An 8,493-nucleotide genomic window follows, 5' to 3' on the forward strand; every position below is an offset into this window, starting at 1 on the left:
TCCATTGTAATATGGTCATTTTGTATTGGCCATATGACAAGACTGTGCGCCCGTTATCCTAAGTTATCATGATGTCCCCTTGCTGGTTACTATGCACCAACTTATGCTCTCCCCACCCCACCAAATTCATATGTTGAAACCTTAAAACCCAATGTGACTGTTTGGAGACAGTATCTTTAGGAGAAAATTCAGGTTGAAGAAATCATAAGAGCAGGGCCCTATATTCTTTAGTTCTATGACCTTATAAGAAGAGGAGGAGAGAGAGATCTCTTCATGTCATGCCCCAAGGAAAGGCCACATAGGGTGTTTTGTTAAGGTAATCTGAGATGAACAATACACAGGTTCAATACTCAAAGGGTTAAATATATATATACCTTTTGGGAAATGGCTATGTGATTTTCCCTTATTGGCTGTTTCCTTCCCTACCAGACCTCTACATTTGGAGTACTGCAGGATCAGACTTGTTGCTATAGATACTCCCTTTCCCTGGATCTTCTATCTCAATGGGGCCCACAGCTTTAAATTCTGTGCTATTATTTGAATGTGTCCCCTCCAAAATTCATGTTAAACTTAATCTGCAACACTACAGTACCAAGAAGGGGGGCCTTTAGAAGGTGATGAGACAAGGAGGCCTCTGTCCTTATGAATAGGATCAGTGCCTTGGTAAAGAGCTAGAGAGAACTCGCCAGGCCCTTGTTGCCCTCTATCTACTGCCATATGAGGATTCCCACAGAGAGGAGATGCCATGGACAGAACTGGCTTTCACCAGACACTGAATCTGCTGGTTCCCTGATCTTAGACTTCCCAGCCTCTAGAATTGTGAGAAATGAATTTGTAAATTACCTAGTATTGGTATTTTGTTACAGCAGCATCAACTAAGACATCATGTATATGCTGATGACACGTGCATCTAGTCCTTATCTCTTTCCTCAGCTACAGACTGGTGTGTTGTTAACTGCGTTTTTGACTCCTCCACTTGGATAAATAAAGTAGGCATCTCAAATATTAAAGAGTATAAAACAACTTAATTGAACTGTTTGTTCTTTCTGGCCAGCCATGCCTGATCCATGGTGACCCTCCACCCCAAAAATCATCCTTGGTTTCTTTTCCCTTACCTCCTCTAACTACATCCAGTCCATCAGCAAGAGTTTTGAGTCCTGTTTACAAATTAAATGTTATCCCTCTCCGCTTTGTGCTGTCGTCACCCTCTACCATCATTTCTTGTCATAGTCTCCCAAATGATCTCCCTGTCTCTAATCTTGATGTCATATAAACTTTCCTGCAGAATTATCTTTTTAAGATATAATTTTAATTTTACCAAAAAAAAAAAACCCACACAGAACTTAAGTAGGCAAAGATTTAAGCAACTGGTCCCACCAAAAGGTATATATATTTAACATTGAACATTGTTCATCTCAGATTACCATAACAAAACACCATGTGTAGCTTTTCCTTGTGCATGTCATGGAGAGAGCTCTCTCTCCTCCTCTTCTTTAAGGTCATAGAACTAATATATATATATATATATATATATATATATATATATATATATATATATATATATATATGAAATCATTTTCACTGCTTTAGCTTAAAGTATCTTTTTGCTTATTTTTGTTTAGGTTTATTAAGGAATAATTTAGAGAGAGTAAAATATTCCAATTTGACCTTTAAAAAAAAACAAAGATATATAGTTCAGTGACTTTTGACAAACATAGTGATATAACCACTAGAATCAAGATACAAAATATTTCCTTTACCCATAAAGTCACATTTTGAAGTTTAAACAGAAACACATCAACTCTGGGCAAAATGTTTTCAGTGATTTTCTTCTGCATTAGAATAAAATCTGGACTCCTTTTCAGGATCTTTGAGGCATTGCAAATCTTAGTTCTTTGTACAATGTCAGTTATTTGAAATTACCAAAATGTGACCATATTTGACTTACAAAAATGACAATTTCATGTGGTTCATATGATTCATGAATGACTTGTTAAATGAATATATGAGAGCTGGGGTTGTGGCTCAGTGGTGGAGTGCTTACCTATCACATGTGAGGCACTGGGTTCAATCCTCAGCACCACATTAAAAAATAAATAAATAAAATGAAGTTATGCCCATCTACAACTAAAAAAAATTAAAAAAAAAATGAATGCATGAACTGAAAGTTTGAGTTGCTACCACCAGGAGGCAATAGACAAGTATACATTTGTGTGTACCACCAGGAGGCAGTAGATGACTATATATGTCCATACATTTTCTTTTGAATCTCCATTATTTACTGTGCTCTACATGCACACAGACATACACACATACAAATTTCAGGCAATTTATTCTCCAACACATGAAATCTTGAAAAATAGCTTTCCCCATAGTTGAAAATGTCTTCACTATATCATTGTTTTTAAAAAAAGGTCATATGTGTTAGGCATGGTGGTATATGCCTATAATCCCAGTAACTGGGGAGGTCGAGGCAGGAGGATTGCAAGTTCGAGGCCAGCCTCAGCACTTAGAGAGACCCTAAGCAACTTAGTGAGACCTTGTATCAAAAGAAAAAAATTCAAAAAAGTGGGGGAGCTGGGGATGTGGTAAAACACCTCTATTGCATAAGTCAAAGTCATTTGCAATCGAGTTGGGCTCCCAATATAATAACAATGACAAATAGTCTCAGAGAAAATAAAAATAAAGACCTTTTGTTCTATCAGACTCAGATCTAAATGAAAGTTTAAGCACAATCATTTTCAAAAGATTTACCCTAGTGCTTAGAGTTTAAGAAAGTTCAATGTTGACCAGCAATATGGGGACATCTGTTCTTAAATTTTAAAGTTTTAGAGCAAGTAGTTTCTAGGCTCTGAGTGCAGTGAAACAGGATCTCTAAGGGTAAAAGGTAAGGATAAATTCCCTACTATGTGCAGCATGGAGCTAAAAAGGGAGAGGGATAACGTGTGGGAGAAACCCAGGTAAAATTAGTTTTTCATGTAATACCAAGAACAGTGACACCCCTATTGGAATCTGAAAAACAGACCATTGCTATTAATAAGTGACATAGCTTTTAATTCCATATATACTCTCTTTTCATACAGATCTGGAAAGTCACAAAAAGCTACATTCATTCCCTAATATCTAATAATAACTTATTAGAAAAGTCTGATGTTTTCTTTTAGTTTTGTCCTGCTCCAGAATGTATTTTCCAAATTAGATAAATTATCTGAATGAAGAGTTCATGGGAAAATGTCACACTTTTCTCCATTCAGCTAATTTTACTTTCTGCTTTAGATTAGAATAGATTGATTTTCCTATTCTGCTAATAAATTATATGATAGCAAGATGCCTTTAATATTTTTATACTAAGAAAAGATGCCTTAGCATTTTAAAGTATTGGGAAGCTACTTGAGATAAATCATTATGTGCATGAAGTCATACAAAATGCTCAACAACCAGAAAAAAAAATCTGATTTAAATAAAACTATTTCACATTAAATTATTATTATTTTGGTTATGGACAGCAATTTTTCTAAGAAGTAAAGTTCTTAGCTACATGAAGACTAAAATAATGGTATACAAATATCGATTGGGTATATCCAGCTAAGGGTATATCTAGCATCATTGGTTTTATGGATATGGTGACTTTGAGCTGTATTCAAGTGCTCATAAAGAAGCCTTGCAATTGGAATAATAGTTTTGTTCCTGAGTCTCAGAAGTATTTTCTAGCTCCTTTGTTCTAATTCCTTGTCTAATAATCACCTTTTTCAAAGAAAAAAAAATAGCATAGTAAATCTGTACTAAAAAACATTTCTCTCAAAAGTTCACATGCCGGGCTGGGGATGTGTCTCAAGTGGTAGCGTGCTCGCCTGGCATGCGTGCGGCCCAGGTTCAATCCTCAGCACCACATGCAAACAAAGGTGTTGTGTCTGCCGAAAACTAAAAAATAAATAAATAAATTTAAAAATTCTCTCTCTCTCTCTCTTAAAAAAAAAGTTCACATGCCATCCATTTCTATTAAACTCAGAAACTACAGAGAAAGCAAGAGGCAATAAAATCTGTAAGGAAATCAGTAACAACATATTGAGGATGGTGTTACTTTCCCCTCACACACATTTTTTGTTGGTGCATTGTAGTTGTATGGAATGGCAGAATTTGTTGTTACGTGTTCGAACATGCATACCACATAGCAATATAATTTAGCCAATATCACTCCCCTGTTCTTCTGCTCTCCCTCCCCTCCTCCCACCCTCTGATAGATAGTGTTACGTTTTTATAGATTTTCTTTCACAGCACTGTCTCTCTTTTTTTCTTTTCTCTCTCCTGTCCTCCTTCCTTTCCTCTCCTCCCCCACCTCTCTTCTTCTGTTTCTCACAAATGAGCTAATCATTTGTGGGAATATTGGATATCTCTCATCCCATCTAGACCATGAGCCCCATGAAGTCAGGGACTAAATTTAGTTCAACTTTAGTTGTCACATAGTCTGCACTAAGTAAATCTGTATTTCTAGGATGCAATACTCCTGGCAGTAGGAAGGAGTTTCTTAAAATGTATTGGTTTTCCATCAAGAACAAATAATAATAAATGCTGGAGAGAATGTGGAGAAAAAGGGACACTTTTACACTGTTGGCGGGATGTAAATTAGTACAACCATTATGGAAATCAGTATGGAGTTTCCTCAAAAGACTGTTCATGAAACCACCATATGACCCACCTATACCACTCCTCAGTATTTATCCTAAAGAAGTTAAAGTCATCATATTACAGTGCTGCATGCAGCCCCATTTTTATAGCATCACAATTCATAATATCCCAACTATGGAACCAGCCTAGGAGTTCATCAAGGGATATATGGATAAAGAAAGAAAAATGTGTGTGTGTGTGTGTGGGTATGTGTGTGTGTGTGTGTGTGTGTGTGTGTGTGTGTGTGTGTGTGTACACGTATGAGTTTTATTCAGCCTTAAAGTAAAATGAACTTATGTCATTGGCAGGAAAATGAATGAAACCTGAGACCATTGTGTTAAGTAAAAGAAGCCAAATCAGAAGATCATTGGTCACATGTTTCTCCCATATGTGGAAATTAGTGGGGAAAAATGGTGGCAGGGGGCATTCATGAAAATCGAAGAGAAATCCATACAGTGAGGGAAAGGAACCAGGGGGAGGCAGGAGGGAAGAGAAAGGGAAAGTACTGGGAAATGACATTGCCTGAATTATTTTGCTATATTCTGTGCATACTTTAATATGTAACAATATATCCCACCATTATGGTACAACTATAACTCTCTCTCTCTCTCTCTCTCTCTCTCTCTCTCTCTCTCTCTCTCTCTCTCTCTCTCTTTCATTCCACTCTCCTTTAAGATCTGCTTTGATAAATGATTCCTGTAAGTTCAGAAAGAAAGCTGTACATTGGTGTTGGGGGGAGTGGGAGGTACTGGGGACTGAACCCAGTGGTTCTCTACTACTAATTTAGAAAACATTCGGGGAAAAAAAGCTTGTATCCCAAATAAAATATACTTCTTTCATTTTACTTATTAAAAAAAAATGGTCCTTAGGGTGGCCTTTCATCTCACCATTCTATAATTCGGTGAGCACAGTTTATGTTCCCCTGCCTAGACTATTCCAGGTTGCCTAGGTTTTGATAGTACCCTCAGATCTCTACTTTCCACCCTGATGAGTCCCAATGTATGGGCTCTCCTCCAAAGTTGGTTCCTACTGCCCTCATCAGTTTCCTGGGTTGAGAGATGGTGGCCTTTCTGTTGTTTCCAGGATATTTGGGTATACAATATTATGATGGTAATATTAACCCCCCAACTGTAGTTGTTCACAGTTCTCTGACCACTTCAGTAATTTTTTTCCCACTGGAATCAAGGTGGTGTTATTGGGTGGTATGGGGTTAGGAAAAGATTTTGGCTTGTAGTTTTTTCTCCAACCCTGAAATATGTCTTCCTTCCTTCCATCCCCTGCCCCCTTTGCTCGATTTTTTCTTTCTTTCTTTCTTTCTTTCTTTCTTTCTTTCTTTCTTTCTTTCTTTCTTTCTTTCTTTCTTTCTTTCTTTCTTTCTTTCTTTCTTCTCTCCTTTAAGATCTGCTTTGATAAATGATTCCTGTAAGTTCAGAAAGAAAGCTGTACATTTGTGCTGTGGGGAGTGGGAGGTACTGGGGACTGAACCCAGTGGTTCTCTACTACTGATTTACATCCCCATTCCTTTTTATTTTATTTTGAGACAGGGTCTCCCTAAGTTACTCAGGTTGGCCTCAAACTTCCAGTCCTCAGCCTCTGGAGTAGGTGGGATGCCAGACAAAAAGCTATTTTGAATGAGAAAAATATTTTCTTACAATTATCTCAGGGAGGAAACTTGCAAGCTCCTAGCTGATTAGCATCCAGTGCCCACTCTGAATGACTTTCTTATCACTTTTCCTTTTTCTCAGAACCAAGGCCTTACAGCACTTAAATCATTCTTACCTTTCGTAGATGGGAATCTATTTGTTTGAAGACAGAACACATATCTACACATTTTAAAAAATCTCTTTCTTTCAATACCTCTCTTCTAAGGCTTTCTTGGTCATATGGTTCTTTAGAAGATTCTAATGCATAGTATGGATTAGGAATCACTGAGTTAAAGGAACCCAGGGACTGCAGGAGGAAGGGTACAAAGTGAGCAAGTGGCTTTGAGAGATTAAAGGAGCCACACCTCTAGCAGGGCTTGGGAGACTGGTTGAAGAGAAGGTAGAAAACATTATATTCCACCAATTCCTTATGAACTCTGTATGGTTTGGAAGATATGATTAAAACTTCAGTTAAAGAACCACGGATACTTCTGAGTTGTTCTTGTTTGGCAGAGATAATATGGGGTTTGAGATGGAACCACCTCTCTCTTTTACTTTTAAGTACAATGAGGTTACATTGTTTTCCAAGGTTGTTGCATTTTTTTGTTTTTGTTTGGTACTAGGGATTGAACCCAGGGGTGCTTTACCACTGAGTCACATTTGCAGCCCTTTTATTTTTCATTTTGAGACAGGGTCTTACTAAGTTGCTCAGGGCCTCACTAAATTGCTGAAGCTGGTTTTGAAATTGTGAGCCTCCTGTCTCAGCCTCCTGAGTTGCTGGGATTACAGGCATGTGCTCACATGCCCAGCTCCAAAGTTGTTCTTACTTAACATGGAAATTGGAAAGTTCAGAAATGGATTCACTTTCTTTGTCACCCAATATATATTGTTTGTCACCAGCAAAATTATTTCAGTTTGAGCTGACACCTGAAAATGATTGGTTTTGGGTATTAAATGTCTGTTATAACCAAGACTTACATAGACTTACTTTGGAGTATTTACATTAGAATATTTATATATTGGCTTATATAAGGCTTATAAGAACAGATTATGCAGATTTAATCAATGCTACTTGTGCCCATAAAAATAAAATCTGAGGAAACAGAAATGAGGTTCTTTTTCACACCTTGAGTTCATGCAAATTCAGACAAGGCCAGTCTAAAGAGTAGACTAGGATCATTATATAATATTTACATGTATCAACTATTAGATGAGAATTAATTAAATTGTTTAATTAAAATTTAAATTATTTAAAATTATTTAATTAATTTATTTAATTGAAAAATAAAAATCAAATTTAAAGCAAAAAAAAAAAAAAAGGGAGAAAGAAGAGCAGACTGGCAGCTGCAATTTTAAGGATCCGCAGAAAGCTTTCTTCCTTTCTTTTTTTTTCTTTATACTCCCACTCCTTGATGATATTGATATGTTCCTCATTAGTCATTTAGTGCATTTAGTCAGTCCTAATGCAAATATCACCTCAATGAATATCAGCTTTAGTTCAATCTATCACATTAACCAATTAGCTAGCAGAAACCTGGAAGGACTGCAAACACCAATAAGTTCTAAGAAGTGAAAAGAAAAATTTAGGTTTGGGATACCACTTTGGGCTGCTAAGACTGTGACAGTAGAAGATTCCAGAGTTAAGCAAGGCTCCTGGGCTTTAGTATTTGTGCAAACCAAAGAAAGGGAACATTGAAAAAGGAACAAAGAAATCTGAGTACATGTTTTGGTTGCTTTAAACTTTTTAATCCAGAGTCTGCTTGAACATGATGTAGCCTGCTCAACTAAGAGGCAAGCATTAACAGGATTAGATGAAGTCTCAAGTTCTATTCCCTAGAGTCTCATATTAAATCTGAATTTGTTCCAGGAAGGTTGTTAGTTACTCATTTTGGATTAGTCTCTGAATTGTTCTTTGTGAATCATATTGCACTGAAGACTTGGCTAATGGATACAAGGATGATTATACTGTCTTTCTCTTCTGACAGACATGGGTACATTTTGGTTTGCCACTCACAACATTAAAATATTTGAACAATCTCTGTGCTAAGGAGGAAGTTTCAAGGTTAAACAATGCTAAGGACCAATCTTTTAGATCTAACTCAATGGGGAAATAGACTCTTGGTGTAGAAATAAAATCACGAAATGCCTAAAATTCCATTTATTAAAAATCTATGCTTTTTTCCTT

This window comes from Ictidomys tridecemlineatus, chromosome 1, assembly GCF_052094955.1.
Source record: "Ictidomys tridecemlineatus isolate mIctTri1 chromosome 1, mIctTri1.hap1, whole genome shotgun sequence".
In the NCBI taxonomy this organism is placed as follows: Eukaryota; Metazoa; Chordata; class Mammalia; order Rodentia; family Sciuridae; genus Ictidomys; species Ictidomys tridecemlineatus.